General features: G+C 39.4%; 1 pseudogene; it reads right to left on the bottom strand.

The window, feature by feature from the left end:
- Positions 1-2764: 2764 nt before the first annotated feature.
- LOC101663480 lies at positions 2765-22414 on the bottom strand (annotated as a pseudogene).
- Between the last annotated feature and the right edge of the window lie 5026 nt (positions 22415-27440).

Raw genomic sequence — 27440 nt, forward strand, 5'->3', positions numbered from 1 at the left:
CCTCTGGAAAGCAAAACTGCAGGGGCTATTTCTTTCATAATTTGTTTCCCAATTGCTCAATAGTTTCCTAATCACAATAGATGAATTCCACCCTGTCACTGTGGCAGCTCTGCACATTAATATTACAGATGAAGTCACAAGGGTGGCTTGACCTCAGGAGCCACAGCCACACAATCCCGGTGAATTTTCAGGGCTTTTCCATAAATGTTCCTCGGATTCCCTTGGTTTCTATAGCACAAAAACATTGGGATATGTTGAGCCTTCTGATTAAGGATTATTAAACCAGGCTGACTCAGGAAGAAAGCCATACAGTGTAATAAGAAAAATAGCTAACATTCATTGAATGTTTATTACATGCCAGGCACTGTGATACCTACTCAAGAAATACTCACTCGTGTGTGTGTGTGTGTGTGTGTGTGTGTGTGTGTGTGTGTGTGTTTAATCTTCAGAATGCTCTTTGAAGCAAATGCTTTTATATTTAGTTAAAGGTGAGGAATCAGAGAGTCAGAAAGGCTAAAGCGTTTGTCCATGGCAGAAGTCGACAACCTCAGGTCCGTTGCTGCTGCAGTATATATTACTGTCTCCATAGCAATGACACATTTTAGCAATTTTGTTTAATTGGTGTTATTTTTAGGTACAAGTTCTTTCCTCCATACACCAATTTTGTCTGTCACCTCTAGCTATAAGGAGGTAGAAACTTATTTAACGAGCCAGAGACAATGAGGGTTTACAAAGAGAAGATCATTTTTTTCTACCCAGTTGGAAGCAGCTTAGGTAGACTTGGAGGTCAGGGACTCTCCAAATCTCCTAGAGTCTTCTTTGTTCCAATTATCTGGATTACAATAATAGCAATGGAAAGCATCTATTGGACATTTAAATTCTAATAATTTTACTTGTTATTAGCTCATTGAATCTCCTCTCAATGACCTTCTGAAGTGTCTGGTGGTACACTGGGATAACCATTGTGACACTAACCACAGAGTCAGTGGCTTAAACCCACCATCCACTATGCTGAAGAAAGATAAGACTGTGTAATAAATATTTACAATCTCAAAAAATAGAGTCATTATGAATCAGAATTGACTCAATGGCCATAAGTTTGGTGTTTGGGTTGTTGTTTTGTAATTATCTTATGAGGTAGAGATATTATTATCCCTATTTTATAGATGAGGAAACTGAAATACAGAAAGGTGAAGTATTATGGCCCAAACTCACAGTTAGTGGGCACTAACGCTTGAATTTGAACTCAAGTGGAATAGAGCTGGAGCCTGAGCATTAAGCTCTGTGGTAGATTTTTCTTTTTGTAAGAAATGAGAGAGAATAGGGTAGAAGCAGTTTACGTGAAAGGGTAGCAGAGCTGAACCTCTCTATCATCTGTCAACAAATCTACCCTAAAGGGTCAATCCCTGACAATTCTCCCAAGGGTTCTTTGCTGCAAGATGAGAGACATTCTACCTCACCATGTTTCCAAACACAATGTGAACAAAGTCTCCCCAGAGCCTTTAACATTCAGTCTCCTCACCGCGTGAGTCAATGCTTAGTGCAGGGTCTGACTACTTAGGGATCCATGAACCAATACGTGGAGTAACTTCCAGCGTCTACAGATAAATTCCAACTGTAAGAGCGAATAAGAGCCTAAACATTTAACTGGAGTCAGGGCATAGTTCAGAGTTCAACAGGATCAAAAAAGAGAAAAATTCAGGTCAGAAGAAATGTGCAGGATTGAATGAAACAAGATCTATGTAAGTAAGATATGTTCATCCAGTTGACCAACAAATTCAACTGAGACCCTTACTTCTCCTGACAAAAGGAAAAACTGTAGATATTGAGAAGGGATATGGAGAAATAAAATGCAAATGTGGTCTTCTCCCTCCAGGAACTAATAAGGATCTACCCTAAACCTTACCAGTCCAGAAGTGTTGGCAGCCACTATGTACTGGCCAATCAAGTGTGCTAGGTAGTTGAGAAGTGCTGTATAGACAATTCAAAAGTTGTTCATTTCCTAGATTAAGAATTGTTTAAATAAAAATTTGCTTTAAGAAAATCCTAAAGTGCATCCAACCATTGAAAAAACTGGCCAGCTCTCCTTAGTACCATGAGTCTTCCTTTTCAGAGGCCCTCTTCTCCTTTTGTCCTTTCTAGTATGTTCCTTACTAAGTCCGACAGATGGCCAAGACCATGAAGGGCTCACCATGCCCAGACGCCCCAATCCTACTTATAGAAGACATTCTGAGGATTCTGAGATATAAGTAAGAACAGCAAGTATTTTCAATTCTTCAAGACCCAGACGCTTAAATGAAAGACCTGAGTATTAACAGTGGGGTTCAGTCATGAGTCGACCCCACGGCAAGGGTACCTGGAGCAAGCTGTACAAGTTTTTGTTCATACATATTGACAAGGTTTATCACCATTCAAGCTGGAAGTTTACTTTGAAATGAATTGAAGGAAAAATACTTTAAAAATTTAAATAATTGGGAAAGGAAGATCAAATGAAATACACAAATAGTCAGTAAACGAATCCATGTCTATTTTCATTTCAGCTTCCTCAATGTCTGTCAATAAGGAACTAAAGCAGGTTAGGAACATGACCTAGTTTTATTTTTCTAATGCCTAGAACATGCCTGTAAACATTTCAGGAAGGTTTCCTGCATTGAATCAAAGATAGTAATTACTACTACTCTACTTCCTTTTTTTTTAACTTAATGGAGATAGGTTTTTTAATAAGAAGTGAAAGTTCCAGGAGCAAAATAACACTCCAGAAAGATTATACTATGTTTTGAAGGGTTCTGAATCTTGGTTCTGATAAATTCCTTAGGGGATATTCATGTCTTTGTAGCAAGCAAACCAAGTTTTCCATGGGGAAACCACTTTCCCAGGATGGTTGGATAGACTTGGCTTTGTTTCTGCATCTTGTCTCTTGGGGAATAAAGATACCCTCTTCAGGATGCTCTGTGTTATCCATCTCATACATATTTGATGATGCTATTGTGAGCGTGGTCCCATCATTGCTAAGGCAAGGGATGTGATGCTGGTAGGGTACCAGTGGAACTAGCAAAGTCGCTTCTTGTTAAATGGATCCCAAATATTTACAAATCCATCAGACCCACCTGTGGCAAATGTATTGTGGATGCTGTGGAAGGAAAAGGCATTGACTGGGTAGACTTGCTCGATATTATTTTATTTTAGTTGGTACCATTTGAAGGAATTCTTTTACTCTACCTCAGAGCCTGAGTCCAATATTTGACAGCCACCCAGCCTTCAGTGGAGCTTAACACATAACCCCGCTGGTTGAGAAAGGCCCAGATGCTTCATGTCTGGTACTTGAGGCTGGACCCCCAGTGATGCTGCAAATAGCCCATATTCCACAAGTCCCACAGCAGCCCTCCTCTTCCCACTGTCCCCATGGTCACCAGACATGGAGAGAGTGTACAAAGGGTACACCCCCCAAAATGGAATCTCTTTTTCAAAGCTATGTTTTTAATTTTTTTATTTTACAAAACAACCTTATTACCTTCAAAATAGTCTCCATTATACGTAATACATTAATACAGTTGTCAAATCTGTGATTCCATTCTTGGAAACATTTTTCAAACTCATCTGTTTGGATGACTGACTGACTCCCTCATTTTTCTTCGTCACCTTTTCTTCACCTCATCAAATTGCTGTCCTTTCATGTCCCTCTGCATTTGCAGAAACAAAAAGAAGTTTAACAGAGCAATGTCAGGTAAGGAACATCGTGGAGCAAAAGAGGCATGCTGTTTTTGCCAAAAACTGGCACACTGAGATGATTGCATGAGCAGATGCATTGTCATGGTGGCAAAACCAGTCCCACATCTGCCACAAATCAGGCCTTTTTTGTCACACTCTGGTACACAATCTTTTTAGAACCTCTAAATAGAAAGCTTGGTTAACAGTCTGACTTGGATAAATGAACTCCAAATGTATGATAAGTCAACATTTTCTTCTGTTTGGTAAGTTGAAGGACATTCAGAATGAGGTTTGTCATCAGTCTTACCTTTTTTGAAACAAGAAAACCACTTGTACCCCTGAATTTTTCCCATAGCACTGTCCTTGTAAGATGTGTTCAACATCACACCAGTTTCTGTGGCATTTCTCCAGAACAGGGAACACAATTTTGAAGCTGCATGCTTTTCTTTTAAATTGTCCATCACAAAAAACAAGGTTCTAGGGAAGTGCTTTTATGAAAAAATTCACTGTGACCAGAGAGAACCTTCCCAGCTATGCCACTGGATCCACTAACTCAGAGCAAGTCCTCTTGCCTAGCAGGAAAAATGAGGCACTCTGAAGCCCCACTCCACCTAGCAATTCTGGTTTTGTGGGGTACCCCTAGTACACCTTTTCAAGCTGCAAGAAGTTTCCAGCATTACAAGGTGTTCAAGGATCCCACAATTTGTCGGATGCCAACTTCCAGTAACACGGTGTCACTTTTGGACAGTATTTAATACATCTAATGGGGACATCGTGGGTCTCAACAACAGTTTCTTTTTCAATATTAAAATTATGCATCTTCAGTTGATGATCTAACCCCTTACTCATAGAAAGCACAGAAAGAGCTGCACTTGAGCGGTATGGATTTGGCCGGCACATTATAGAAGCACAGGGGCGTGACCCAAGAGAAGACCAGCAGGAAATGGGAGGTGTTTGGGACGAACTTCACAGAGATGCCATCCTCGGGTGGTTGGTCAGTGGGCTTCCTTCCCTACAGCGTTCCACCAGCTCCAGCCCATGAGCTCCCCAGAAGGCCAAAAGTAGTAAAATTTTAAAATCAAAATAACCCCTAAATTTGCCAATAAATCCTTGAGTAATTATGAATTTATTATCATTCTTTTAGCTAAAATTATAGTTTTTCTTAAACTAATAATCATTATTAAAGAATAACATACAGACTTTCATTTGAACTGGCCTTTCAGTAAAGTCTCACCAGTAAATTCAGACAGCCAAAACTACATTATCGGTGTTGAAGGCAATAAAAATCAGTTATAGGGAAATAGGACTAAAAACCTTTATTGTTTTCATATGAAAGTATCTATGAGGTTAAGTCAAAATGTATTGTCAATGGGTTTATTCAAAACAAAATGTGTTTAAACATACCTCGTGATCAGTAGATGGCTACACACAAGGTTTCTCAGTAATGCACTTTTCTGTCTCATAGGGCACTTTTTTTTAGAAGGGATTTTTTGTGGGGGAAAGAATTAATCAGATATTAGAGCTAATATCAAGTTTTAAAGAACACTCAAGCATCATCATCCAAAACCAATGGAGCGTTGCAACATGTTTACAAGAAGACTGCACAAAACTACAGTTTTTAGATGGATCAGAATTTTAAGGAAGGTCAGGAAGACCTCAAAGAGGTCAAGCAGAAATGTCAGATCCAAAAGTAATGGTAACTGTTATTTGGGATTCTGGAGAGTCAATTTTGGTAAGATTTTCTCAAAGGACATAGGACAAGCACGGTGGCTTATGATGAAGAACTTTTACGAACATTGAAAACTGGCATGGTGAGAAAAAGTCAGCAAACCAGCACCAAGATTTTTATTCCCATCCCAACAACGTGCCTTCTCATTCTTTGAGGGTAGCAAGAAGTGTGTTGTGAAAATTTCACTGGGAAATATTATCCCATCAAACCTGTAGACTTCATCTCAGTCATTCAGACTTCTTTCTGTTCCCCGAATTCAAAGAACAGTGAAAAGAAACACAATTTTGATGTGTAAATTGAAAACTGGAAAATTCTTCAGGGAAAAGTTAAAAACTCATGGCCATCAAGTCGATGCTGACTCATAGTAACCCTCTATGACAGGGTACAACTGTCCCCTTGAGTTTATGAGACTAGAACTCTACAAAAGTAAATTGTCCAGTCTTTCTCTTGAAGAGTGGCTGGTGGTTTCAAATGCTGACCTTGCATTACCTTGATCTTGACCCTGACCTTGACCTCCCATTATGCCATCAGGGCTCTAGGCAAAGGTTATAAAGATGAAAAAACCACCTTCAGAAATGATAGGCCTAGATGGAGGATGTGTCAAGAAACAATAGTTTCACATTTTTATATTTTTCTTTCATAATGGCTTCTGTGATTTTGTAGCAATACTTTTATTTTTATTTACCTTTGTATAGGTGAAGAGGGGGCAGGAAAAATAAAACTAACTTCAAAATGTATTAAGAACTCTCTACAAAAGAAAAGACTCAAGTTCAAAGAATTTCTTTACTTTCAGCAAGGTAAACGTGCATTTAACTCTGATCTTTACTTTCTCTAAAACTACAACACAGAAAACAAAAAACAAAAACCTTAAAGGTATAACCTCAAAAGGACAAAGGGGAAGGAAATAATATTGTTGGATAAATTTTAAGTCAGAAGAGCAGGTACAATTTCTAGCTTAACAGGCCCTATGTAAGCTGAATTCTGAGCCAATAGAAAAACAACAAACCCAGTTTTTACCACACATGTACCTTTGGATATTAGGGTAAGGTAAAGGTAAGAATAGAAGCTGCAAGATTGATTGAAAACATGTTAAAGGGTAAATATGATACTACACAAAGTTTCTCTCCTTCTTCCTATGCAAAATGTATGACTCCCCTTCTTTATCCCTGATAGATGGCTGTAGTGGTTGTATGTCAACTTGGCTGGGCCAAGTTTGGCAGCGATGGTATTAACATGGAAGTTATGTAATGATGTAGTCACCTTTCATCTGCGATATTATATAATGTAAACAGCTCTGTGATGAGATCTGGCATAATGGAATCATCTCTACAGTGAGAACTCGTACAAATGGTCCATCTATTGACTATGCATTTCATCCATCCAGTGACCTGCATCCAATATATATGGCCATTCTTATGTACCTTTTCTCTGGAAGGGATTAGAGCAGTGGTTCTCAACCTGTAGGTCATGACCCATTTAGTGGTCGAACAACCCTTTCACAGGGGTTGCCCAATTCATGACAGTAGTAAAATTACAGATATGAAGTAGCAATGAAAATAATTCTGTGGTTGGGGGGGTCACTGCAAAATGAGGAACTGTATTAAAGGGTGCTTGAGAACCACTTTATTAGAGTATGTACTTCACCAAAGTTAGAGGGAAGAACAGGAATGCGTGATAAATATAATCAAGACTAAAGGAAACCCAGAGAACAGGGAAGTGAATGGAAACCCCAGGGTGATGAGAAAGGAAAATGCAAGACAAGAGAGCAGACCAGGTCACAAGAGCAAACAATGCATCTTAAAGCTCCACGAGAGACTTTTTAAAGGAGAAGAAAATCTGGAACTGCCTACTGTATTTTGAAGTCTTGAAATGGCTATGCACCATGGGGTACAGTTTAGGGTGGAGCGAGTGATCAATGCAGAGGAAAAAAGCAAGTATAGAAAATAAAAGGACAATTACTACTTTTAGGCAGAAACAAGTGTTAAGAAGAGAAGTATAAGTAATCATAGCACTGCTTGACCAGGCTGTATTCAAATTAACATCATCATACAAATGTAAATGCAGTGGGAGGAGGGGGGCAGGTACCACTGATCATGAAGATAGAAAGGGTCACCACTTCTAACATGCATATGGTAAGGGTAGAGGCAAGGCATGAACTTTAGTCTTACAAAGAAGAAAACCTAGTAAAGAGAAAAAAGTGAAGAGGTAGCAATACAAGCATATTGGTTTTTTAAAAATAGAGATAAAAGCAATTGCTTCCTGGGGTTCAAAATGTTGAGGTGTGGAGATGGTGGAGTAAGCTGTTTCTCATGATAACCCTGATAGAACCCGTTTACACTTGTAAACCATGCGCACGTACTACTTTGATAAAAATTGAAACTCTATGAAAGTAAGAATTACCTGACTGAAAAATCGTGACTTTTTTCACTTAATAAAAATAGCTAACATTTATTTAGGACTAGTCTGGCACTATTCTAAATATTTTGTATGGAATTGTTCACTGAATGCAAAACAATCCTAAGAAGTCGGTAGTATCCTTAAACCATTACTATTTAAATCTTCTATGTAATTGAGGCTCAGAGAAATTAATTATGTATATTCAGTTAATAAGTGGTGGAATTCAGATTTTGTGTCGCAGTAGCGAGTCAGACCCATAATTTGCTCTCAACTGGTATAGCTGAAAACTGCCACTTCCTCCTTCCATAAGGGGTGCTAATGATAGTCTTCTTTCGGCCTGGACTACTCTTCCGAACCGCACTAACCTAAATAACTTTCACTCCTCCTTAGCCCCCGAGGCAAGGCTCCTCTGGACTTCATGTCTTTGCCCTCAATGCTCAGAAGCCTGTTTCCCTCCTTCAAACCACTTTCATGATCACCATATGCCCTCATGTGTGTGACTCAAGCTAATTCCATACCACCTGGTTGATTCTGACTCATCGTACTCCACCGTAGAGTTTCTGAGGCTGTAAATCTTTACAGAATAAGCCTCCAAGTTGTCCCGCTGAGCAACTGGTAGTTTCAAACCACTGATCTTGTGGCTTGCAGTCCAAGACTTCCCCAACAGTGTCACAAGGGCTCTTATTTGTGTGACCGATTACTTAGTATACTTGCACGCCTTCCCAACTAGAACAATCTACGTCCAACTAGAATAATCTACGTGAGGGCGGGAATCACATCTGTTTCTGTTCAACACTGTATCCCTAGCACCTTGAAGAACAAATAGCTGAATACATAAACAAGTGTATGAACAGGCAATTTAGGTTTCTGAAGTGTGGGTTTGATTTTTTTTTCCTCAGGGCAACTAAATTTCCCTTTATGGAAAAACTCCTCCAAAATGATTATTTAATGAATTATAAAACCAAGGAATGAAAACAACCAATTAGCTAAAATTTTATATTTTAAGTAATAACATCATAATCACAAGGTTCATAGCTCTCCTATTAGGCAGTATCTAAAGGCTACATGTATTAAAATTGTCTTTAGATAACAATATTTACAAGGATCCCTGGTATTATAGTGGTTATGTATTGAGCTGCTAATCGCGTGGTCACCAGTTCAAAACTACTAGCCCCTCCTTGGGAGAAAGACAAGGCTCTCTACTCCCATAAAGAGCTACAGTCTCAGAAACCCATAGAGGCAGTACTGTCCTGTCCTATAGCATCACTATGATTTAAAATAGAGTTTTGTTTGTTTTTTCATTCATTTTTTCTTTTCTTTCCTCCTTCATTCGTTTTGGAGATACATGTCTAAAGAGAGTGTAGGGTATCTAGCCATGGGCAAGACTGTTTATTTGACTAATAGGAAAATCTATCCCCACCTTATTACTTAGTTGTTATCAAATGATTTCACCCATTGTGCCACCAGGGCTCCTTTGATGCTCCCTAGATTGATACTTATTAGGACTCCCTGGCTGGTGCAAATGATTAAGTGTTTTACTACTAACTGAAAGGCTTGAGTTCAAACCTACCCAGAAGCACCTATAGGAGACCTGAAGGTTCACTTCTGAAAGATCAAGCCTTGATAACTCCAGAAGTTCTACTCTAAACACAGGGGGTTAACATGAGTCAGAATCAATGTTATAGCAACTATACTATTGCTAGTGATGCTGTTGTTGGTTTGTTTCTTTACATTGTAACCTACCACATATTAAATATTTGTCTCTAACACAAATGCTTTATTCCACATAATTTAATAAACACATGAAAGATTTGGTAAACCTCTCACACATCGATGTCTTCAAAGAGTCTACATATTGATGTAGGTGTTTTGTTTTTTGTCACATCATTACTAATGGAATTCAGAGATAGGCATTTGAACAATGCTTTTTACTTCTGTACAGTTGCTTTATAGTATCCTTAGACGGCTATAAAGACATTCATCAAAGACGTCATGATTCCACATTTTTCGCTCTGATGGTGCTTTCTCATCTGTTATCCTCCCAGAGATCAAAACCCCTGTGATTCTGGCTTCACTCCTCTCCTTATTCTCTGACATTCCACCCTCGTCCATCGCTGGCTAGGGCTGCTCTTTGCCTTTCATTCTCAGAGCCTAAGATCAATCCTGTCCGCACTGTTTCAAATGTTCAGAATCAAAATTCACATTAGGAATGCTTTGTGAATATGTTGTACATCTTTGAAGTTTGTTTTTCACTTACATTGGCTCTTCTTCACATTTTAAAAATACACACACATTTGCTTTGAGAAGTGGGTCCCTTTTGATATACCAAAAGATTGAAAAGATGCCTTTGGACAATGCCAGCACAGATTTAATGGCAAATACAGATTTGACTTCCACTTTATCCCATCTTCATTCTGATCACTCATATTTAATGCTACACACACTTGACTCTTTGACTTTTTAAGGTCTTGTATGCTGAAGGGTGCACTAATTAGCCCCATATTCCACCATCCAGCAACCTGGATTATTTATCAGCATTAACTGAGCTATCATTGTCATCTATTCATTAGCTTTTGAAAGATTGAAGACTCTCCTCGTATGTGATCTAACTGTGTTATTTATCATTTTCTGTCACTAACTTCTCTTTCTACTGGTATCTGCTTTAGGGCAATAGATCATCTTCTGGACCAAACTTCTCATTAATTCCAGAACTGCCACACTTTAGTTTTTAATGTGAACCTTGATGGGATAGATCAAATTGTTTCCAAATAGCCAAGCAATGGTTTCCCATCACTAAGTAGTCTTGTGATAGCAATCTAGATTCAGTAATTCCCACCCAAGAGAACTACCAACAGCCTCTAAAGAAATTTTCTAGTGGAGCAGACTCAATTTTTTAAGGACATTGAATTGACTCTTGGGGTATTGCCTTAGTTCATGGAAACTTTAATCTTCAGAGTGCACGTCAGGGTAGGTGCCAGCTGACAACATAGCCCCATTTCGTGGTGTTTTGAGGCTTCCAATAGAGAGGAAAGCCTGGGATAGGGGTTTTCATGTGTTTTTCCAATGCTGGATTTTAATCTCCAGCAAAGTCTGTCTGGATCTGACTCCTGAGGTGAAACCTCATACAGACCAACAATCATCCTGACTTCATAAATAGCATCAGACTCAAATAAATCAAGCTGGTGAGTGGCTGCCTCCACACAAGGCTGAACAAGGTTATGCATAATCATAGCATGCTTTTTGAACATTGCCAATGGCACGGTGCGTTTAACTAAAGACATGATGCATTGCTAATATAAGGCTTCTTCCCATGCCACACTGATGTGTCTTGGCACATTTCCAATGGAACATGCAATTTTACCATGGAATGTAAACAAACTCAAGAGGATCTCTGTGTGGTGAGCACAGAAATCTACTCTCTGGACTATGGTCTTGGGGAAAGAGGAAGTAGCCTTCTTGCAAAGCACCCTGAAAAGATGCAGGAGGACAGTTCCTCAGAGTCGACTCTCAGATACCTGAGGTTTCACATTTTTATAGGATAAGAGGGAAGTTGTCCATATTCATAAAATTCCTTCAGAAACTTCATGTTTATGCATCTTGGGCAGACTAGGGTATGTTTCATGCAGCCATGTCTCCCATGTTCAGCAATGACATCCACAACGGCTGGGGGTTTTCACAGGCAATCAGCTTATAAAGTCATGTTTAGCATATAATCAGGTCCAGTTGCAGTTGCTCACAGAACTGAATAAATTCAGCTTGAGCAAATCCTAACTGTTACTTTTCTGCAAAACAACTTAGTGGAAGTGAGTCAACTTTTTGTTATCTGAATTTAACCTAGCCTGGGTGGGCTTCAGTAAGAGGGAGACAAAACAAGGTCAAGGAATAAGGAAGGCGACCTCAGATTTAAAATGGTTATGTAGCCTTTACCATGAATCCTCGCCAAAAACAGAAGGAGCTTCTTTTATTTACCAAAATTGCTGTCGTTAGGTACCATAGAATCAGATCCTATGAACAACAGACCGAAACGTTACATGGCCCTGAACCGTCCTGACAATTGTTCCTATTCTGGGCCCACCAGGACAGCCACTGTGGCTATCCATCTCATTGAGGGCTTTCTTCTTTTGCATAGCCTCTCCACCTTACCAAGCAGGATATCTGTCTCTAGGGACTCGTCTCTCCTGATAATATGTCCAAAGTATGTAAGGCCAAGACTTGTCATTTTTGCCTCTAAGAAGCCCTCTGCCCGTTTGTCTTCCAAGACAAATTGGTTTGTCCTTTTAGCAGTCCCTGGTGCTTCCAAAACTCTTCACCAGCACCACAATGCAAATGCATCGATTCTTTGACGGGCTTCCTTAGTCAATGTCCCACCTGTACATGCATATGGCGCCATAGAGGATCCCATGGTTTAAGTCAGGCGCACCATAGTCCTCAAAGGAACATCCTTGATCTTCAATAGCTAAAGAGGTTTATGCAGCAGATTTACCTAATGCAACTCATTTTGTGATCTCTTGACAGCTGCTTCCATGAGCATTGATTGGGGATCCAAAGAAGACAAAATCTTTGACACCTTTAATCTTTTCTCCATTTATCAAGATGTTACCTATTGGTCCCACTGGGAGGCTTTTAGTCTTCTTCACACTGAGCTGTAATCCATAATGAAGACTGAAATCTCTGATCTTCATCAACAAATGCTTCAAGTCCTCTTTACTTTCAGCAAGCAAGGTTGTGTCATCTGCATAGAACAGGTTGTTAATAAGCCTTCCTCCAATCCTCTTGTCACTTTCTTCTTCATATAATCCTTCTCTGATGATTTGCTCAATCCACCATACAGTTCAGAGTAAGACTGCTCTGCAAGATTTCCAAGGATATAAATCTTTGTGGAAGCACACTGCCACATCTTTCTCCCTCAGAGCAGCTGCTGGGTTCGAACCACCAGCCCTTTCATTGGCAGTAGGGTGCTTTAACTGCTGGGGCACAAGGGCCCCTCCACAGAGCAAGGTCCTTAAGGAAGGCACCACAATTTGTATTCTGTATCAATGCTATGATAAGGTAGGTAATCAATAATCATTTGCTGAACAAGTAGATGTGTGAACAAACGAACACTGGACTGTTCAGTATCTCTGTTCTACAGGAGAGCCCAATGACATGTTCTGTTCTGACACTATTATAACATTAGAAGTTTTCTGTCATAAATCCAGCTTTTGTGTTTCAAGCTAACAATGATTTTATTGGGATGATAGGCTCTCCTCTGGCCCTTTTCTCCCTTGTGAAGATGTTTTGGTTAGTGCTTACCATCTACAATTTGGCACATGGATTGTTACAAATGTCCTATTGCACTGCACTGCAGGATTTACAACATGTTTTACCATGGCACCACATTGCCCTTAATATAACACAGCAGAGCACAGCATGACACCCCCTATCATCTAATTAAATACAATGCCAAGGGAACTATGTCACTGTGAAGGTGAAACATGCATGCTATTTCCTTCTCCTTTCTCTGGAAGGGGCATCTAAGGGATGGCTTAGGAAGAAGGTATTTAACACAGTGAGGATCTGAAGCTTGCCAAAAAGACAAGAAAAAAGAATAAGATCAAGGAGAGAAGACCTATAGGAGAAATAGAGGATAAAAAGGAAGATGCAGTAAGTGATTAATGGTATCTCAACTTTTTTTCCTACTTAAACCAAAATCTTAGATAATATCTGTATTAGCCTGGGTACTTTGGAGAAACAAATCCACAGCAACTCATATGTATAAGAGAGTTTTATGTAAAGAAAATGTGCATCACGAAAACATCCCAACCCAATGCTGCCCAAGCCCACAAGTCCAACATTAACCCATTAACCCAACACCAGTCCACAAAGTCCTCCACCTCACAAAACAGAGGCAATGATGCTGACTGCAGGAGGAAAGCTGAGTCAGTGAATGAACAAGCATCTCAGCACTAGCAGGGGTCTCCACACGGCTGCTCCAGCACCCAGGGCTGCATCGGAATAGGTCCATGTAACTTCTCCTTGGGGATGTCTTGTAGGAAGTCAATCTTGCAAGCTGAAGCAGGGAACTGCTAAGGCAGCTGCACCCGGTGCAACCATCACAAAACAAGAGACCCGAGAACTAGAAAGGCGAGGCTCACCACCTATTTATCCCTCCGCCTTTCAGTTAGCCCCACATGTGATTATCGGCCAAGTTGGCACAATTAACTAACTCAGTATCCATACTTACATATATCGGAGAAGCAAAGAACATTCCTGAGCAATGGGAAAAAAAGATAAAATAGTTTATAATAGAACTGGCATAAATATCATTAAAATAGGAAGAGCTCATTTTGTTGAAGAAACTTGTGTGACAAAAGATAGTTGAGGCCAGACACTTCACTACAAGCTATACTGCAGTCCTGATTATATCTTTCATGTACTATATATCATGTTGTGTTAGTTGTCCTTAGCTGGACTCTGACTCATGACAGCATTTGTAACAGAATGAAATAACAATTTTGTAACAGAAAGAAAATAACATCTTTGTAACAGTATGAAATAACAATTAACCGTCATATACCTTCATGTTTACAAGCATGCTTGAATCCACTGTTGCCTTCCATCTCCCAGAAATATATTGGACAATTTTCTATTGTGATCCATAGATTCTTTATTAGGTAATTTTCAGCAGTAACTTTCCAGGTGTTATTGCTGAAACAGTTCCACCATGGATAACCTGCTGGTATTTGAAATAGTGGTAAAGTGATTCCAGAATTTTAGCAACAAACAAGCCACCACAGTAGACCAAACTGAGAGACAGGTGGTAGGATTATAACCTGTTGCTGCTAGGTGCCATCAAGTTGATTTTCAACTCGCAATAACCCATGTAGAACATCCCCAATGGGTTTTCTAGGCTCTAATTTTTAATAGAAGAGAACTGTTGGTGTCCTGGTTAGTGTCCTAGATGTTGGGCTGCTAACCTCAAAACCACCCGCCACTCCACAGGAAAAAGATGGGGCTTTCAACTCCCAAAAGAGCTACAGTGTCAAGCCAATGCAGTACACTGATTTACATAGGAACAGCACCCTACCGAGCAGAGCTGGTCACCGCTGGTTGGATGAAGTAAAGTATAACTCAGCATAGGCAAAGGCTATCCAAAGAAATCAAGAGGAAAAGTGTCGCCTATGCGTTTTTGGGGTGCAGACTTGCCGGGAGGCACTCAAGAAGAAGCACCCAGTCAAATGCGTGAGTCAATTTCTCAGCGTTCTCTTAGTTCTCAGAGAGGTGGACCAAGTCTACTCAAGAGAAGGGGAAATTTGAAGACAAGGCTAAGGCGGGCAAGGCTCATTGGAGGGAAAAAAAAGGAAGTTCAAGGCTCCCAATGTACCCAAGAGGTTTCCTTGACCTTTTTCTTGTTTTGTTCTGAGTACCTCCCCCGAATCCAAGGGGAGTTCCCTGGCCTGTCCATTGGGAACGTTGCGAAGAAGCTGGGAGACTGTGGAATGACACCGTTGACAAGAGCAAGCAGCCTTCAGAGAAGAAGGCTGCCATCCTAAGGAGAAATACAAAAGGGGTAATTCTGCACACCGGCTGAAGGAAAAGCCTGATGCGGCCCGAAAGGGAGTTGTCAAGGCTGAAAAAAGCAAGAAGAAGAAAGAGGAAGAGAAGGACAAAGAAGATAAGGAAGACAAGAAAAAGACGAGGGAAGATGACAATGATGAATAAGTTGGTTCTAGCACAGCCCACCCTGACCCCTCCCCTTGTCTCTAGCGCATTTAACATCCCCTACAGAAGTCACTCTTTTTAAAGAAAAGTGGGGGAAGAAAATGTAAGGTAGGGTTAGGGTTAAAAAAAGAAAGAAAGAAAATATAAGGCTGGGTAAGATTTGTTTTTAAACTGTACAATGTCTTTTTTGTGTGTGTAGTTAACATAGTATCAAATGTGTCTTTAGATAGACCTGCTCTGATGGTCTTTTCAATAGCCACTAATTTTCTCTGGTGCGGTCTGGGGATTGTAAATTGGCAGGGGAATTCAAAGCAGGTCCTTGTGGGTGCACAGTACAAATTCGTTATATATGTGTGTCATACCCAGAGTGAGCTCACACCATACCACCATTCTTACTGGTGGCCCGCATGTGGCTATTGCCTAAGATGCTCTGGTTCCCTAGTGGGGAATGCCAGGGAGTTTTCTACAGAGTGCCTACGGAATTTGGGACAGCTTGGGACGCTGTGGTTATAAAATAAAGCAGCAGAAAGTTTGTGGTGCAGACAGTGCAGGGAAAACATCCTCCAAGCAGTGCACCTGTGACTCTAAGGGTTAACATGTTTCTACAAACAGGATGCTAGTCAGTTTCTGCAAAACAGGATGCTGGTCAGGGAGGGATTTTTCAGGTGGAGAGGTCAGGCTGAGTTATATAGCAGCTATCACCTTGTTACAAAATGGAGTTTCTTATGCTAAACTTGGTGAGATAGTTAAGGTTTATTGCACCAACCTGGCCGATAAACACATGTGGGATTAATTGAAGGGGCGGAGAGATAGATGGCTCGGTGAGCCTCGCCCTTCCAGTTCTCCGGTCTCTTGTTCTCTGATGGTCAGACCAGTGTGTGGCTGCCATAGTTGGTAAGGCTCACTTCCTGTGAGACATCCCTGAGGAGAAGCCACATAGATCTACTCGGATGCAGCCCTGGGTGCCGGAGAAGCCGCGTGGAGACCCCTGACTGCGCGGAGATGCTTACACCGCCATGGGATTTGAAGAGTTTCTACCCACTGGCCCGTGATCCTCCTGCATTCGGTGCCATTGTGTGTGTTTTGTGAGTTTGAGGAGGACATTATAAGATTGGTGTCAGACACATGGGTTAGGTCTGACTTATGAGCTTGGACTGGACTGGGTTGGGATGCTTTCTGAATGTATACTTACCCTATATATAAATCTGTCTCTTACACATGTATGAGTTTCCATGGATTTGTTTCTCTAGTTTACCAAGAATAACACACTTGGTTGCTACATGTGGATGGTAATTTTTCTGTTGGTTTGTTTTGATTTTTTCCTCTTCAGTTGTCTCTGATTCAGCTTATACAAAATTATTGTTCTGTTAACTGAATAACATTCTTTATTTGCAAAAAAAAACCCCAACTTTTGTTGACAATCTTTATGCTTCAAAGTTTGTACAATTTTTTTAATTAAAAAAAATAGTTACAATCTCAGATCCTCACAAGAGCAGTTCAACCCTCTCCTATAGGGTCGCTGTGAGTTGGCATTAGCTCTCTGGAGTGATTTTGGGATTTCATAGTCTTTACAGGAATAGATCACCAGGTCCTTCTCCCATAGAGCACCTACGTAACTTTGAACCATTAACTTTGCAGTTATAAGCTGAGCCTTTGACTGTTGTACCACAAGGGCTCCTTGGATTGTAAATATTGCTACTTTTTTTTTCAGATTAAGACATTGGGTTTAATTATAAATACTGAAATTCAGTATTGATCTTATGTTAAGAAATTAACTGTTTACATTTTTGTGTTACCTAAGTGATTTAGAATGTCTGTTATGGTCAGTGGAGGCCATATTTGACACTGTAGTTATATACAAGTTCTAGGCTAATATACACAGTACAGACACAAAGGGGAATCTTTGTTTACCCCTACAACCAAGGCAAATTAGGTAAATGAAGGACAACAGTACTTACAAAGTTGATTAATGATGATCAAAAGTGTCCAAATGTAAAAGCATATCTAAGGAGGTCTTGTTATATTAATGTATACATTCCTAGATTGTGGTAGTTACGTAATCTGGTGTCAATTTGAGACTATTAAGAGTGAAGGGGTGGGGTTTAGTCTGTCAATCAGGTCACAGCTTGAAACTTCATTTGGAGGGGCTACAGAGATAAATAGCTCACTGGAGGCAAGACCCCTCTCTCTGCTTTGTCTTCCTGCTGAGCTACGCTGATGGAGCCAGAGCCCTGGAGCCAGAGGAACAACATGGAGACCCACATCAGGTCTGAGATGTTTCCACTGCTACTGATCCACAAGAATTTCCACCCACTGGTCTGTGATCTTCCTGTACTCAGTGTCATTGCATGTGTGGTGTCAGTCTGCAGAGGAATTTACAAACTGGTATCAGACATATGGGCTAATATCAGACTTATAGACTTGATCTGGACTGGATTGGGATGTTTTCTTAATATACAATTATTCTTTATATACAGCTCTTTCTTACACACATATGAGCCTTCCTGGATTTGTTTCTCTAGTCCATCCAGCCTAACACATAGGAGGACACAATTATTTTTTTTAAAGATAAAGCAAAGTTATGATGATATCAAAATAGTGCGCTACAAAAAAGCTATCAGGAAACGTGCATTGAATGCTCATGTGTATGTCATTTTACCAGCAAGTCACTATAGTAAGCAAACAAAATAAGTGAAGATATACCCCTTCCCTCAAGGGAATTACCCTCTAATTACAGAAACAATCTAAGCCATTGAGAGTGAGCAACCCAATTAATGTCCACTGTAAAAATGAAATCATCTTTCTATTCTACATTTTCAATGACTTGTCTAATGCCTGGCTCTTACCAAAATGAAAAGTCAATTGTGTTTGCATACACATTGATTTATCTTGTGCTGCCTTTTGCACAAATATTTGAAGTAATATTTTAAGAATGAATTTAAGTAAAACTAAATTAGAATTAAAAACAGAAAATACATAATATAATGGACTTGAAAATCAGAATCGTTTGACAGAGATATACACAGGCAAAATTCTACTACACAGGAAACAACACTGAATTGCAAATTGTCCAGAGCTTCCAGCCCACCAAAAGGGAAAGGAAAACATGGTAGACATTTCTCAACTATATTAATTCTTCAAAAAAGATCAAAATATTTTGTCACCTTAAATTTCGTATATGACACTCTTTAGTGTGTCACACAGGTGACATTAAAGTAAGCCAATATTGTTTAGATAACTTTAGTTGTGTAAAGGAGGAAAGTATTCATTGCATCAGCACCAAAGCCTTCTCTTACCTGCGCAGAATTTATAAACTGGAGCCAATGAATCCAAGTAGAATCCAAGCTGGACTCTCTGGCCACTCTCCCAAGTTAAATATCAAGAAAACAAGGGATCCTACATGGTCACTCACTAAAGTAAAGCGCTAAAGCAAAGAGGAAAAAAAAAAAAAGGAAAGGGAGAGAAGGAGAATTTCCTTCAGTTCCATTTCTAGAAAAGCAAAACTGATGACTCATGTTCCAACATCTTCACCTCTGTAGATATTCCATGAGCCTAATTGTAGTCTTTGGTCAATCCTGGTCCATAGCTACAGATTGCCCTGTTCCCATTTTGAGGTGTACCTAACCCTTGTGGCAGCAGAGTTTTCCAAACTGTGTGTAACTACCCTTTAGCAGGTCAGACAATCATGTAATTAATATGACCACAACAATCTGTTAATGGAATGGAATCAAATAGAAAATACTGGAGCATATTTAACATCACACAGGCAATTGTGTGTGGGTGTCTGTATAGGTGTGTTCCCCCTGGGCTGTGATGCTAGACATACAAGGGGTACCAAAAAATAAAACAGATTTTTTTCCCCCCAAAGCTATGTTTTTTTGTATTTTTTTACAACGCAACCTTATCAACTTCAAGGTACTCTCCATTACACTTAATACATTTGTCAAATCTGCGATTCCATTCTTGGAAACATTTTTCAAACTCATCTGTTTGGATGGCTGACAGCACTTCTTCATTTTTTTCTTCACCTCTTCTATATTGTCAAATTCCTGTCCTTTCATGTTCCTCTGCTTTTGTGGAACCAAAAAGAAGTTGCACAGAGTGAGGTCAGGTGAGTAAGGTGCATGGGGCAAGAGCAGAGTGCTGTTTTTTTGCCCACAAGTGGCACACTGAATTGGCTGCATGAACAAGTGCATTGTTGTGATGCTAAAACCAGTCCCACATATGCCACAAATCAGGACTTTTTGTCGCACACTGTTACACAATCTTTTCAGAACCTCTAAATAGAAAAATTGATTAACAGTCTGACCTGGTGGAAAGAACTCCAAATGCACTATTCCCCCACATCAAAAAAAACAAGTGAGCATCAGTTTTTTTTGGGGGGTCACCGCTTTTTATTTCCTATCTATCTATCTATATCTATATCTATATAGAAATATGTGGTTCTGGTCAAAACAGTTTGAAAGCCTCTGCTGTAAGAAAGCCTCGGGATATTACCACATACCTTTTTTTCCTCCAATAGCATTATAAATCTAAGTCCTCCATTCGTCATCCTCTGATCCTTTACTCTATATGACCCTGTACCTGTTCTAATCTGATATAATCTCTACATTCTGATTCTAGTCAAATCCATCCACTGTGCCCCAGGGACTCTCATGCTTGCCTTTGCTAATTTGCTTCTATCCTCAATCCCTTCTCTGTATAGAATCTTCACTCCCAGAGAAGTGTAGATTTCTGGGCTCTCCTCTAGGAATATAACTTATCCTCTGACCCTTTCAGTGGAAGGAGTTCTCTCATTCACATTCCAGGAATCTATGAATCTGAAGGCAACATAAATATCTTCCTTGATTCCCATTATTTTTACCTTCTTTTTAGAAAATGACAACTCTCTTGGAAGAAACCCAACTGCAAACTCCCTTTTGTTATTCTTCAGAAAATTATTTGCCTCTAATTTGGAGCTTCATATTACCCCATTGAGTTGCAAATGGGGTAATGGGCACTGATGTCTTGCTCATCTATTGCACCCCTTTGCTCCTGAAGAGTCACTTCCTCCAGGTCTTAGATGTTGAGGTCCTTGCATCCCATATTACAAACTATTTTAAGCATTTTAACCTAGCTATTTCCATCATGTCCATGTAGTGTACATACTCCTTTGTATCTTTCAGCCTCTTCTGCAGGAACTAGAAAACAACAAACTTGAATCATCACAATTCTCCAAACGTGGGACAAAAATGAAGTTTCCCAGTCTCCCATTCTTCAGTGGACAGTATGAAGCTCTTCCAGGAGCTCTCATAGCTTTTCTCTTGGAGACTGTGATGCATATTTTGCTTCCAAGAAGCAAGCTAAAATCCTCTTCTGGCAAGTATTCCTAATCCCCTTGACTAATTCCCCTGCTCCCTTTCCTAGCTAACCCACTGCCATCAAGCTGATTCTGCCTCATAGCAACACTCCTTAGGGTTTCGGAGACTGTAAATATTTACAGGAGCAAACAGCCTCAACTTTCTTCCAGGAAGAGGCTGGTGAATTTGGACCACCGACCTTGCCCTTAGCACCCCAAAACTTAACCTACTGTGCTACCAGAATTAAATGTCATCACATTTTATTTCCACCAACCGCCTTCAAAGAATCCTTTCATTCCTTAGATACGATATGGATTGCAAATATGTCCATGAATGTGGGGGGACATACAGGGAAGCAAGGTTATGAAAGTAACTTAGACATAACCCAAAATGAGGGAATGAATCATTAAGACTGGGAATGAATCACATAAGCTTGAGGGACACCAATGTCAATTGGCATAACATAGTTCATAAAGACAATATTCTACACCAACTTATTTGATCTAACTCCCTCTTTTCAGAAAGAGAATTATTCAGAAGCCCCGCCCTGGCAATTAGAAACTGTGGTAACATAGTCCATAATCCAAGATAACGGGTAGGTATCTGCTTTTGCAGACTGCCTGGATCATTCCAGCATCCTCAGGGGACAATATCACTCACTTTGAAGTATATAATGCAATATACTTGGACACCCAACTATGATGAATGATTATGGACTCCAGTTTCATAATTCCTTTTACTAGGAAAGGAACCCTGAAGATACTGTTGAGTAAGCATTTAAACCCCAATGTTTGTGGTTCAAACTCATCAGCTGCTTGAGAGGAGTAAGTCAAGCCCACCTGGTCCCTACAAGATTTTCAGTCTTCAAAATCCTATGTGGCGTAGCTGTGAATCCGAATTGTGTCTATAGCAGTGGTTTATGGTAGCTTGGTTTATCACAAGAAAAGACCTTTCTTTATTTATGTTACATCATATTTGGGGCTCTACCAAAAGTTATATACAAGCTAATTAATTATTTCTGAACCTGTTTGTCTTTCTCGTTCTTAAAATAATAAAAGAGTTTACTTTTTTACTTTTGAAACAGATCGGGCTGAAAACAGTACACACATCCAGCAAAACACATGATCACAATCAACCATGATAAATTACTCCATTAATATGAGCAGGTGATTCTTTCCAGGACAATTTCAATCTCCCTCCTCAGCCATTTGTCTTATTTCTTTTTACTTTATCATGCTCCAACGTACTAAAAAGTGCATGCATTTGTCCCAGAAATCGGTGACAATGACCAACGAGAATATATCCTGGGCATATACTCTAAAATGGTATTTTCTTTTGGATATTATTTATGAACAGATTTCTTTAATATGAGCTATCACATTTTTATGCTTATCACAGGTTTGTCAGCACAAATAAACAGATTTAGAAAAACTTTGAGCTATCTGGTCGATAGCTTACCGCATGTAAGATTGTCTGCCAACTTCCTAACGTAAATGATGGGGACTAAAGCCTGGTTGAGCAGCTGAAGAACATTAGCCATTGCAGATTCAGTGAGAAACAGGAAAGTGTGAGAGAAGTCTGACCTGAACACCAACCAACTAAGCATCTATTTATTGGGTTACTTTTCTATTTCCAATTAGAAATTGACTTCTGTAGTCATTTTACATTAGTATCCATTTAAAGCAAGTGAGGAGATGGGGTATTCTGACAGTTACTAAAAACCTGGTATTATATGACACTTCTAACAAATGCAATATTAAGTGGAGCATTGAAATAATTATCTGGATAATTAAAAAGCTTGTGATGTGCTATTAAGGGGAAAGACTAGAAAGCAAGGCTCAAATTATCCATTAAAAAACCATTACTTCTATATTAACCACTATTAGTTTCAGAATGAAACGCCTCATTTTTGATAACAACAATCTTCACAGCAAAGAAAATATTTCAATGTGGTCGTGTCTAATTGTGTTTCCACGAGTTTAAAAAAAATTACTCACGTATAAAAAAATAACTTTTTCTGTGAAATCACAATTAAAATTTTGTCCAAAATATTTAGGTTTATCATAATATTACATTATTTTTGATATAATGCTGAACTATCATGTCACTGAAATTTCAAAAACGGAAAGGTTCCCCCATTGCGAACAGGTTTCAGCAGAGATTCCATACTAAAACACACTAGGAAGAAGAACATAGAAATCTACTTCTTTAAAAATTGACTAATGAAAACCTGATTGACCATAATGGAATGTTGTCTAATAGAGTGACAGCAGATGAACCAGTCACATTGGAAGACACTCAAAAGGCAACTGCCTGCTGAAAATAGAGTCAACCTTGATGTGATTGGAGAAAGCTTGCAGGGCCTTCATTTGTTGGTGTAGCATAAATCAAAATGAGAAGAAACAGCTTCAAAAAGCCATTAATAAGAAGAATGTGAAATGTACAAAGTAGGAATGTAGGAAAATTAAAAATCTTAAGAATTAAATGGAACACCTAGAGATTGATTGATACCTAAGATTTTATTGAGTTGGAAGTACCTGGAATTGGCCATTTTGAATTAGAAGATCATATGATCTACTATCCCGCCAATAACAAATTGAAGAGAAACAGCATCATGCTCATTATCAAAACGAATATCTCAATATCTATCCTGAAGTATAATGCTTTCAGTAATAAAATGACATCTATATATCCACAAGAAATACCTGTCAATATGACTGATTCTAATTTACACACTGACCATTGATGCCAAAGATGAATAAATTGAAGACTTTTACCAATTTCTGAGGTCTGAAATGATCAAACAAGCCATCAGGATTCATTAAAATTTTCTGGTGAATGAAATGCAAAAGCTTGGAACAAAGAAAAATCAGAAAATATGGCTTTGGTGACAGAGCCAATGCAATAGATCACATGATAGAATTTTGCAAAACCAATGACTTATTCATTGAAAATACATTTATTTTGTTCCAACAATATAAATGCCAACTATACACATAGACCTTGCCAAATGCAATACACAGGAATCAAGTAGACTACATCTGGGGGGGGGAAGGCAATGAAGTACCTCAATCATCAGTTACAACATGGCCAAGTACCAACTATTGAACAAGCCATCAATTGCTTATATTCAAACTAAAGTTGAACCTGAAGAAAATGGAAATGGGTTTAAAAGAGCAAAAGTACAACACTGAGTATATCCCACCTGAATTTAGAGACCACCTCAAGATGATCTGACACACTGAAGACTAATGACCGAAGACCACACAAGTTGTGGGATGATATCAAGGACATTATGTATGAAGAAATCAAAATATCATTAAAAATACTATAGGAAAGCAAGACCCATAGTGGGATTCAGAAGAGACTCTCAAACATGCAACACAGAAAAATAACTACAGCAAACTAAAGAAACGATGATGTAGACATGAACACAAAAGTTAGAAAAGACCAAGTAAAGTATTATAATGAAGTATGCAAAGACCTTGAGTTAGGAAACCAGAAACCTGCATGGCATTCCTCAAGTTGAAAGAAAGGAAGTAAAATAGTCAAGCTTCAAGTTGTAATATGGAAGGATTCTTGGGAAAAAAAACAACACAACTTTTTACTGTGAATTGAGTAAAAGACTACAGAGCAAATCCATTTTCCATTCAGCGATTCATACACATTTTTACTGGTGTCATTAATTGGATTCCCACAAAGCAGGATCCTTTATCCCACTTTCCTTGTGTTTCCTGTTTTCTTTCCTCCTTCTTTCCTCCCTTTTCTGGCATTCTGAACTTTTCCCTTTGGATTAAAACTGCCTTTTTAAATCAAACAGTTGATTGTTCTAAACAATGGTAGAACTCTGACTCATATATTTTGGACATGCTATCAGGAGAGGCCAGTCCTTGGGAAAGGACATCATGCTTGGTGAAGTAGAAGAGAAGAAAAAAGAAGAACTCCTTGATGAATGAGTTGACACATAACTGCAGCGATGGGCTCAAGCACAACAATTGTGAGGATGGTGTGGGACCAGGCTATGTCTCCTTCTGTAGTGCATTGGGTTGCTATGAGTTGGAACCTACTAGAGGCCACCTAAAAATAGCAACAGACCTTATTATTGATATTGTTCCCTTTACAGACCTATCTATTGTTTCTGTGCAAATTGAGCCAAAGGACTGAGTTCAAATCCAGCCCTTAAGCATGACTAAGGGTCATAGACTCAGGGGCTCCACTACACTAGTCTCTATCTGACCAGGAAACCTCGTCTTTCTTATGATTTTGAGTTTTGTTCCATATTAGCACCAACTCTATCCAGGACCTTCTAATCCAGGGATGGGAACATCAGGCCCCAGGCAATACAAGGCCAGTGATATCATCCATACCAGCTAACATCGTATGCTTCACCAAAGAATCAGTTCCAGCCATCACATTAGGGTTAGTTAATTTAATGTCTTATGTGTATGGCCTGAAAATGATGTCATGAATATCCAAATGGCCTTGTGGAAGACATACAAAAGTTAAGGCCGTATGACACCCTGATATTGGTGTGAAAGTGAAAGGGAAGTTGGCATCACTGATACAGTGATTGCTAACAAGGTACTTTAGCCCTGACATCCACATTTACTAAATCTTTTCCCGCATGGGAAACCTACAGGCTAGAAACACAATTCCAGGCCTGTCTTTCTGGCTTCCAATTAATGGCCCTTTTATAGGCACCCACCTGGCTTCTTAGGAGAAGATAGTCAAGTCAATTCAGGACAGGGACCCAACCAAGTACTGCCTCCCATTGTCCGTAAATTATTTTCTTTGAGGAAACCATGCATTAAGCTTTCTTTTGACAATTTAACAGGAAATGCTGTATCCCCCCAAAATAAAAGTTGTATCCCACTGATCTGTCCCCAGCTTCACACCCTTTGAACACATCTTTAATTTTGGAGGGAATCTAGAATCTGACTAAGAGGAACTGAGAAAGTGTAAACAAGACTTCTTAATTTAAAATTGACTAAATGTATCTTTCTTCTGGGCTCTAGACAATCTGCTGTCTTCCAGCTGTGCTTGCTCAATTCCGCATCATTCCGGGAGCCCTGATGTCACCCACGGTGAATAGGCAGGGTTCGGTGAGACAAAATCATGCCACCCTGTTCTCACCCTCCCAGCATACAAATGAATGACCCTATGGAGGCATTAATAATGCAGAGCACAACAAGGTAGGTGGCTTGGCACAGCCCTGAATGCGCATCAGCAGAGGCAGCCAAGACTTCAACTGAACATGTCTGTACTGGCTGGCTGCGCCTGTGCCTGGTCTCCTAATCGCCAATCTCCTTTCCTGTCATCCTCAAGGACTTCATGAATAAAGATGAAGGACAAACACTTTCTGCTTCTCTTTAGTACCGCAGAAGGGGCACACTTGGTAAACGTTCTTATCTCTTTGAATATGAATTACTTCAGAGATTCTACAAACCCAAACCTGCCGATTTCTTTTCTCTCTTGTCTTCCTTCCATAAATCACGTGCCAACACTATGGAGGAGGAGAAGACAATACATGGATTATTAAAAAAAACTAATCTCACAGAGAGATGCACTAGTCACACAGGAAACATCCACCCACTTTCGTAATTGTGTCCTCCTCCTTCGCAAGCCCTTATCTGTACTTTCTGAGACAGGGGACCAAATTCTGTGTTTTCATATGTTATGATGGTATTAAGAGATTTCAGTGTCTCCAAGAAATATTTCCAAACCTTTTCGGAAAGAGAAGTTTGGCAAATTTACAGAATGAATAAATAAATGGGTAATGTTCTCAACAACATTATTATGAATAATAGTTCCCCATGTGAACTACTTTCACTGGACAAAAAATTTGGTATTGTTATGAGACTGTCTAGAGAGCTGACTGACCAAAAATAGACTTAAACATATTTGTGAGACCTTCCAAAAAGTGATAGCTACTCTAACCCAGTCTATTCAATAGAAATCTAATGGGTCCCATTTTAAATGATCTTTTTTCCTCAACAGTGTTTTAAATTATATACCATTGGCTAAAGTAATGGTACTATCAATGGAATGACCTTATACCCTAGGGGGATGATTTATGATATTTCCTTTCATAAATTGATAATAATGTCTCTAAAATGAGCCAGAGAAATACAAAAGCTTTAAGTATATGAATAGATTTAGTGCTTGCTGGTAAATCTAGATCCAATTTAAGAATGATTAGTTCTTGTGACATGGCTTACTCAGTACTCACCCTCATAAAGAGATTGCTGAAGATATGGGTGCTAAAGCAAAGTGTGAATAAAACAGCTGATGCCTGGGTATCCGAAAGAATAATGTCTGGAGTCTTAAACATTTGTCAACTCGGTCAGCATGGAAGAAGCACACTAGTATGTGTGATCCAAAGATTGTAGATATTAAAATTCAAAGTCAAGTTTAATTGACAGTATCAGAGCTTAAATTATGTACACCTGGGTTTCAGAAGGCTAGCAATGACTGTGGAAGCTCGAAATCCCTTTGTAAGGTCCCACATGGATAAAGCCTTTGGTGAATCCCTGGTGACCATAGTCCAGGGATATAAATAGCATTGC

Source organism: Echinops telfairi, unplaced genomic scaffold (genome assembly GCF_000313985.2).
Source record: "Echinops telfairi isolate 266 unplaced genomic scaffold, ASM31398v2 ScPeMD7_7475;HRSCAF=8513, whole genome shotgun sequence".
Taxonomy (NCBI): domain Eukaryota; kingdom Metazoa; phylum Chordata; class Mammalia; order Afrosoricida; family Tenrecidae; genus Echinops; species Echinops telfairi.